The following is a 7,482-nucleotide window of genomic DNA, read 5'->3' as shown; positions in this document are numbered from 1 at the left end:
CAGATAGAGAGATCTTGGTGTTAAAGCTTGATTTCCAAAAGGCTTTTGACCTCATAGAACATCAAACCATTAAAGAGATTCTAATTGCTAGAGGATTTGGAGAAAGGTAGATTATGTGGATGGCTATTATTTTCATCTCTGGATACTCATTTGTGCTCTTAAATGGGGTCCCTGGTAAACAATTCCTATGTAGAAGAGGGGTTACACAAGGAGGTCCCCTCTCCCCTCAGTTGTTTGTCTTATCTGTTGATCTGCTGCAGTCAGTTTTGGATGAAGCCATGAATAATAATATCATTAGCAAACCCATGGAATGGCATCCTTACCCTGACTTCCCAGTATTACAATATGCAGATGATACTATTCTCTTGATGCCAGCTTGCACCACTCAATTGGAACAACTCAAGAATTTGCTCATGCACTTCTCAGTCTATGATGGCCTGAGGATCAACTTTGAAAAATCTCTATGATCCCAATCAACACTAGTCAAGAAAAAATGGAACTTCTGGCTCATAACTAGGGTTGCACCATTGGTGCCTTCCCTTTCACATACTTGGGATTGCCCCTCAGCTTGACCAACCAAAATTAGAGGATTGTGTGCCCATAATTAAAAGGATTGACAGAAGGCTCTCTAGCTATTCAACTTTTTTGTCATATAGAGACAAGCTCATTCTTATCAAATTAGTCTTCACAAGTGTCCCCACCTTTTTCATGAGTACTTTGGAACTCCTTACTGGCATTGTTGAACAGATTAACAAGTACCTCAAGCACTGCTTTTGGAGAAAGTATGGTATGGAGGATAAAGGCACAACTCTTATCTCCTAGGACAAAATTTACACTCCCAAGGACCAGGGTGGATTGGGAGTTCTCCACATTGCAACTCATAACAAATGCCTTCTAGTGAAACATCTCCACAAATTCCTAAACCATCATGATCTGCCCTGGGTCCATCTGATTTGGGATTGTTATTATCCTCAAGGGGTACTCTCTGCAAGGCCTATGGGCTCTTTCTACTGGAGGAATATCATCATGCTTCTTCCTCAATTCAAGCTTGTCACAAGAGGGGTGATTGGTCAGGGCAGCACCATTTCTTTCTGGGATGATTTGTGAATCTGGAACAATCAAAGAGAAATTTCCAGAGTTGTTTTCTTATTCTTCCAAGGACAAATTGACAATTCGGGAATATCTCCAAACTGATAACACTCTAGACAACTTTCATACTCCCCTTTCAACAGAGGCACACCAGCAATTTCTATAGCTACAAGATATTACCCAAGCAATTCAGATTGGGAGCAGTTATGACAAGTGGATTTACCCATGCGGAGTTGATTTATCCTCCATCAAGAATTTAAGATGTACAAACTGCTCAAACATGGAGATCGGGCCCCACCAATCTTTGCCAAAATTTGGAAGAATGCCACCATGCTCCGATATAAGATCTTCTTTTGGCTGCTGCTGCATGACAGAGTTAATACAAGGAACCTCCTCCACAGAAAATCGTTCCACCTTCCATCTTATAATTGTGAACTTTGTCACTCCAATACTGAAGAAACCTCCCTACACTTGTTTTGCGACTGTGATTTCGCCTTTAGTTGCGGGGAATATCTACTTGGTCATCGACACAAAGGAGTTTCTCTTTATGAGGAGGTTACACTTCTAGCCCAAGCTCTCCCCACACCAATTGCTATGGAAATCTTAATCATGGGGTGTTGAAACATTTGGATACAGATGAATGGGAAAATCTTCAGATCACAGCCCTATTCTATTCAATCTTGGATAGGATTATTGAAAAATGACCTCCAACTTCTACGGCACAAAATCAAGTTCAAGTTTGAGGCCCAAGTTTCCAGCTGGATTGATCAGTTTTTAAGTCAATCTTTTGAAAATGATGGGTGTTGATAGAGCATGGTTGGTTAATTTTTGCTTTCTTTTGCTTCTAATTGTATGTAAATATTTTGTTTAATTTAATATATACCGTAGAATGATTGGTTTCGGTTCAAAAGACATATGAGGGAAAGAGTATTTATAGAAGATAAACTTCTCCTTTATATTGCGAAAATCAAGCAGTTTTGTTGGGCGTCTTAGTAAGCTATTGGGTTACGATTCTGCTGGAGTTCGGTTTTCTGACCAACTCTTCCATTATCTGGATTTTCTTGGAAATTTGGGATCTATGTAACGGGCAAGTTCATTGAAAACCAGTAAATTCATTTTTTTGCCAATACACGAAATTGCATGTCTTTTTTTCTCCAATACGCACGAGTGTGCGTACTATATATATTAAAGAAGGAATTGGGTGAAAGTGCCCCTCCACAACATTGTTACACGATTTTACATGCACAACATCACCACCTCTACCCCTACTCTCTACTCCCTCCTCATAAGCTAACTTGCCACACTAGCCCGCCGTTCCACCTGGTTAAAGAAGCCGGCAAGGTCACCTTTAAGTAGACCCGCTTGTTTCCAATTCCGTCCTTCCTCCATGAAGCGACGGAGCACATGATTTATCCATGGTGTAGCTCCCTCAAACACAATTGCATTGCGATGTTTTCAGATCTCCCACATGGCTAGAATACGTAGAGCAATGAGCATCCTCTTGTGTGCCTCATTGGTGTTTTGGGTCGCGCACCATCCCACAAGCGTGTCATTCATCGTGGGCACCCAACACGAGATTGCATGTCATTTCATTGATAAAAAAGGTAGAAGTATACAAGGACGCGGGCCGTACACAGCGTACGCTACTAGGCGCAGTTACAGCCGCATGTGAGGAGAAGAGAAAAGGGGTTGCCCATCCCCAGATAACAGGGTCAGGTTACACAGATTAAAAAAAGGTCAGGTTACAGAGATAATCATGCATCATGTTTACTCCGTCAAAGGTCCCATCTTAGCCTTAATCTCCCAAAATCACCATGCTACTTTGGAGTACCACTTATGCAATCAGTAGCCAAATGTACTGAAGGCAAGTTCAGATCAGAAGCGAGAGAAAGTCCTTGGCCGAGTGCCATCGTCTTCAGATCACAAGTGTCAGAGTCTAGTTCACTGGGCTTGGCTGCCTCAATCAGTAGCCGGGTCGAGTCTCCGTCGCTTGGCTGCCTCCGGCCCATCACCACATGTCGCCGCTGCCTCGGCTTTTGCCTGGTCAAGGGCACGTTGCTCCTCGACGGAGGTCATCGCAAAGCGGCACACTGGGCAGCGACGGTTAAAGCGAAGCCAGTCGAAGATGCAGCGCTGATGGAAGGAGTGGTAGCAGGGCATCCTCCTCAGCTTCTTTCCGCCTTCCACGAAATCCTCAAGGCACACCGCGCAGGTTTGTTCCCTTGTCTCGCCGACTGCCGGAACAAACAGATCCAACATGGCTGGCCCGGAGGCCCGGTCCCTATGTCTTCTTTCATATTCCATGCTTTCCCTCTCACGCAATTCTGCAGCCAGTTCCTGGCGCAGTGCTTCTCGATCTCTTGCCCTTTCCCTCTGAAACTCGTCAATTTGTTCCTGGCTCCACCCCCACCTTCTTCTCGTTTCAATCATAGCCTCGTCTAGGAGACGATCTTGATCTACAGAATCCATGGCTAGACTTGTCTAGTTTACTTCTCGACTTCAGGAGAGGGAGCAAATTCCACCAAGATGCTAGAAAAGCCGATATATATAGGTGTCTCCTGCCCAACTGTGATAGGATTCGAATATATCAAAAGCTTGAGGCGGGGCCTGTGTCCGTCTTCCAGTGCAAATCGGATTGGATTACTAACACGCACGCGTGTTGGGAGGCTATTTGCATTTCCGCGTGCGATACAATTCGATCGGCCTGCAGGCTAATTCCAATCCGACTCTTTAACAGAGGGGATTGAAGTATGTGCATGAAGATCCACTTGATATCCTGAAATTTCCTGTCGCTGAAAGAGAGATGTAGATCCAATCGTGTAACGACCTGGAGGAGAGGGGAATCTAGATCGTACGAAGGGAGAAGCTGATCCGCACACAGAAGCAGATCTTTCGTTTTTGGACCCTAACTAATAATACTCCGAAGGGAATATATTATTAGAGCTGACGTTCGATCTGGGCATAACCCCCAGCGAACGAATCGTTTTGATCTGGAAGGTTTGATTTTTATTTTTTTTAGGATTTTGGAAGGTCTGATCGATCGAACGTTTCCGTTCGGTGGGGCAATCCTCCAAGCGCGACCGGCCCGATAAGGCGCTAGCCTTTGCTGGGCCTCCCCCATCGTATTACCTTGTGCCAAAAATTTAAAAGGAATCCAAAAACAGACAGTCAGTAAAAAAACAGAAACGCTTGCTATAAAAAAATAAAGAACGAAGAACAAAGATTGGTGGCATGGCAAAAGTAATGACATTTTTGCCATGGAAAAATTTGTGTTGGTTACATGGCAAAAAATTGGATTCGATACATTGCAAAAGAGTTTAATAAGATTTTTGCCATGACAAAAAGCTTTAACTAATTATGAATTGCAATGAATTTGCCATGTGCAAACATCTTTAAAATTTGCCATGGGGTGAAAACCTAAAGTAGCGAACAATTTGCCTTGACAAATATCATCATGGATTGGTTGTATGTCAATACGGAGAATTGCTTAATAATTCTGATGAACTCTTGTAGACCATGGCAATACAAACATGTTTTGGATTTAACAAAAAAAAACCTTAAAGAACATGGCATATTTATTTGCCGTGGGAACAAAAACATGACAAGTTGCAATCACAAAAAACCGATTTGCCATGGCAGAAATGCCGAGACATGAGATTTTGCCATTGGAAAAAATTGGAGACATGGCAAAGTTGATGGCATGGCAAAATTTAGGGATCCTTAGCAATTTTGACAAAATTGCTGCTAAATGTACGGGAGCAGAGAAGGTACTGGAGGTTCTTGGCGGGTTCCGGCGCGAGTTGGTGGGGATTAATTTTTTACCGAATTTAGTTGTCCAAATTATTAAAAAAAACTTCTCTTGATTAAATTTGTACCAAATTTAGTTGCCTTGCCAGAAACCACAAGCATGATTTCTCGAAAATGAATTTGCCATATGAAAAAATGACTACAAGTAGTATATAGCATTGGAAAAAAAAACTCATCAATAAGACTGTAACCTGGTGCACTTGCAGTCAGTCACCAGCATTCTGAAACGAAAATGCTCCAGTGCAGCTGTGGTTCCGATTGAGGTGTGTCCTATAGTCTTACATATGCCAAACAAACTAACAAGGGTTCAGCAGCAAGCAGCTGCACAACTGCATCACCCCCTATGTCACTCCCTCAGATACAGCAGCAATTGAAACGCAGAAAGGTAATCAACCGGACAAGCCAATGAGACACTCTGAACCCGAGAACAGCATACGAAGTATACAAATTGCGGGGCACGGCAGGGGGAGTGAACAGGGGCGTACCTGCCCACGACATGAGGACGGAGGCGATGGAGGTGCCGACCGTGAAGACCATGCGGCACTGCAAAGGCGGCGGCGGCCTAGGGGGACGCGGCGCGGGCAGCGAGCCGCAGGGGGGTCGGCGTGGCTCGTGGTCGCCTTCGCCGTCGCCTGGGCACTCGCCTTCCGCCTCTGGTCCTGCGCCTCCCCCCAGTATTTCCTCTTGCTTCACCGTCCATTTTCTGCCCCTCTCAGTGCGGGAGATCGCGCCGCCCCGGAGGAGGAGGTCGCCCCGGCGGCGTCGGATGCACGGTCGCGACCTTCGGAGGAGCGTCCGCAAGGTCGAGGAGGAGCGGAGTGCGGAGCTGCGGGAGCAGAGTACGTCGGAGGGCGGGACGATACCGAAAGCAGGAGGAATGGCGGAGCTCGCGCGAGCCGGGGCAGGGTGCCTCACCGCAGGAAGAGGAAAAGTGAGGGGAAAGGAAGAGGAGTGGGGTGAATGCTGTGAGGAGGAAAACGTTTCCAAATGATGGCTTGGCACCAGGCTCCTGTCCAGACTCGTGCAATTTGATTAGATAGGGGTAAGAGCATTCCTGGAGCCAAGCCAATAACAATTACTCCCTCTGTTCCTAAATATGTCTTTCTAAAGATTTCAAATGGACTACCACATACACTGGCGGAGGGCTCCGGTGAACAGGGTATGTCACCCGTCATATCTTGATTTTTGGCCAAGAAAATAATTATATATGTATCTATCGCTTTTGTACCTGGACATCGGCTTGAGAGCCTCGACATACCCCACAAAAAAAACGAACGCTCACACACAGAACGATGCGACAACTCCACCCACCCAGACCTAGCGCGGTGGCGGCGGCTGGCCAGGTCGCGAGGACCAGGCGGGCGCGACGACGGGCAGTCGACGGCGGCAACGGGCTGGGGGCTTGGAGGGCTGCTGCACAGCGGCGGCTCCAGGCCTCCAGCGGCGTAGCAAGCGGCGGCTCCAGCGGCGGCTCCGTCGACGGCTTCACCGGCGGCTCCAGGGGGCGACGGCCACAACCGGGGTCAGGGATTTTTCTGGTAATCCCTAGGGTCCGAACTCTGAAGTCTGAACTTTGTCGGGTATTGGCGTTTTTTCTTCTGTCAATTCTCCATTATCTGAACCGGCGTTGTTCTGTCTAGATTGCCAGAAGATGGAAGGAAGGGGGAAGGGACTAGCAAATTCAAAGAAAAGAGGAAGAGGTAATTTCTCATTTTTCTGAAATTTTGTAGCAATTTTGAACAGCATCTTGAAGCCTTACATTCCAGCAGATTTTAGTGATATATTAATCTTGTCATTGCAGATTTGAAAAGGTATTTTGAAGTGATTGGTAGTGGCAGCAGCTCAAAAACGAATCCAAGCACCCGCGAAAATGTCAATATTTCAGCAAATGTCAATCATCAAGATCAAGTGACTTCCATGAAAGTAGATCATGAAAATTTGATGCCAACCGAACAAGTGGAAGAACAAACTATAGATTCCGTCGAAGCTATAGTGGAAGAGAATGTTGAATTTCACGGGGTTGAAGGTATAACTGTTTTTAGTGAAGATTACATAAAGGGTGATCCAGGACTTCTGAAAGAACATGTGGTGTCCCCATGTTTGGTTTTGGTAATTGACGACAATCTCTATGGACTAATGGTTGTCTTGAGTTATATTTGAAGGTTTGTCCATAGGCTTTTCTTGGAGTACATATGTTGGTTTCAAGGAGAGTTTGTGTTGACCAAGGTGCTATTGAGGAATTATCCAAAGATTGGTCATGTGAGAGTTGATCTTATTGCAAGCATGTCTTGAAGAAGAAAATTGTGTGATCATTCATGTTTACCTTCAAGACATCATCCAAATGAAGAGAGTTGGAAAAATTCTAGGTTGATCAAGACTAAGTCAAGAGTGAATCAAGTTGATCAACTCACAAAGCGTCGAAGATGTACCGAGAGGGATCAAGTGATCCCAAGGTAATGGTATGGTAAGCATTGTCCATTGTGCTTTGTGTACTAACCCATGGTCTATGTGGGAGTTCTATGTGGGGTTAGGTACGTGTTCATGGACTTGCGTCAAGAGGAAGATATCACTCAACCATTGGAGAGG

At 45.3% G+C, this 7,482-nt stretch overlaps 2 long non-coding RNA genes across 2 annotated transcripts; one reads left to right on the top strand and one right to left on the bottom strand.

The window, feature by feature from the left end:
- Positions 1–2,771: 2,771 nt before the first annotated feature.
- On the bottom strand, positions 2,772–5,558 carry LOC123119720 (uncharacterized). The gene is made up of 2 exons (XR_006458798.1): positions 5,382–5,558; positions 2,772–4,218 (listed from the first exon to the last, which is right to left on the bottom strand). It is a non-coding gene; the product is annotated as an uncharacterized lncRNA (long non-coding RNA).
- A 320-nt stretch (positions 5,559–5,878) lies between these two features.
- On the top strand, positions 5,879–7,089 carry LOC123119719 (uncharacterized). Its single transcript, XR_006458797.1, has 3 exons — positions 5,879–6,434; positions 6,537–6,596; positions 6,698–7,089. It is a non-coding gene; the product is annotated as an uncharacterized lncRNA (long non-coding RNA).
- Positions 7,090–7,482: the final 393 nt, after the last annotated feature.

Source organism: Triticum aestivum, chromosome 5D (assembly GCF_018294505.1).
Source record: "Triticum aestivum cultivar Chinese Spring chromosome 5D, IWGSC CS RefSeq v2.1, whole genome shotgun sequence".
NCBI classification, from domain to species: Eukaryota; Viridiplantae; Streptophyta; class Magnoliopsida; order Poales; family Poaceae; genus Triticum; species Triticum aestivum.
This window is presented reverse-complemented; position numbering and strand designations above follow the sequence as displayed.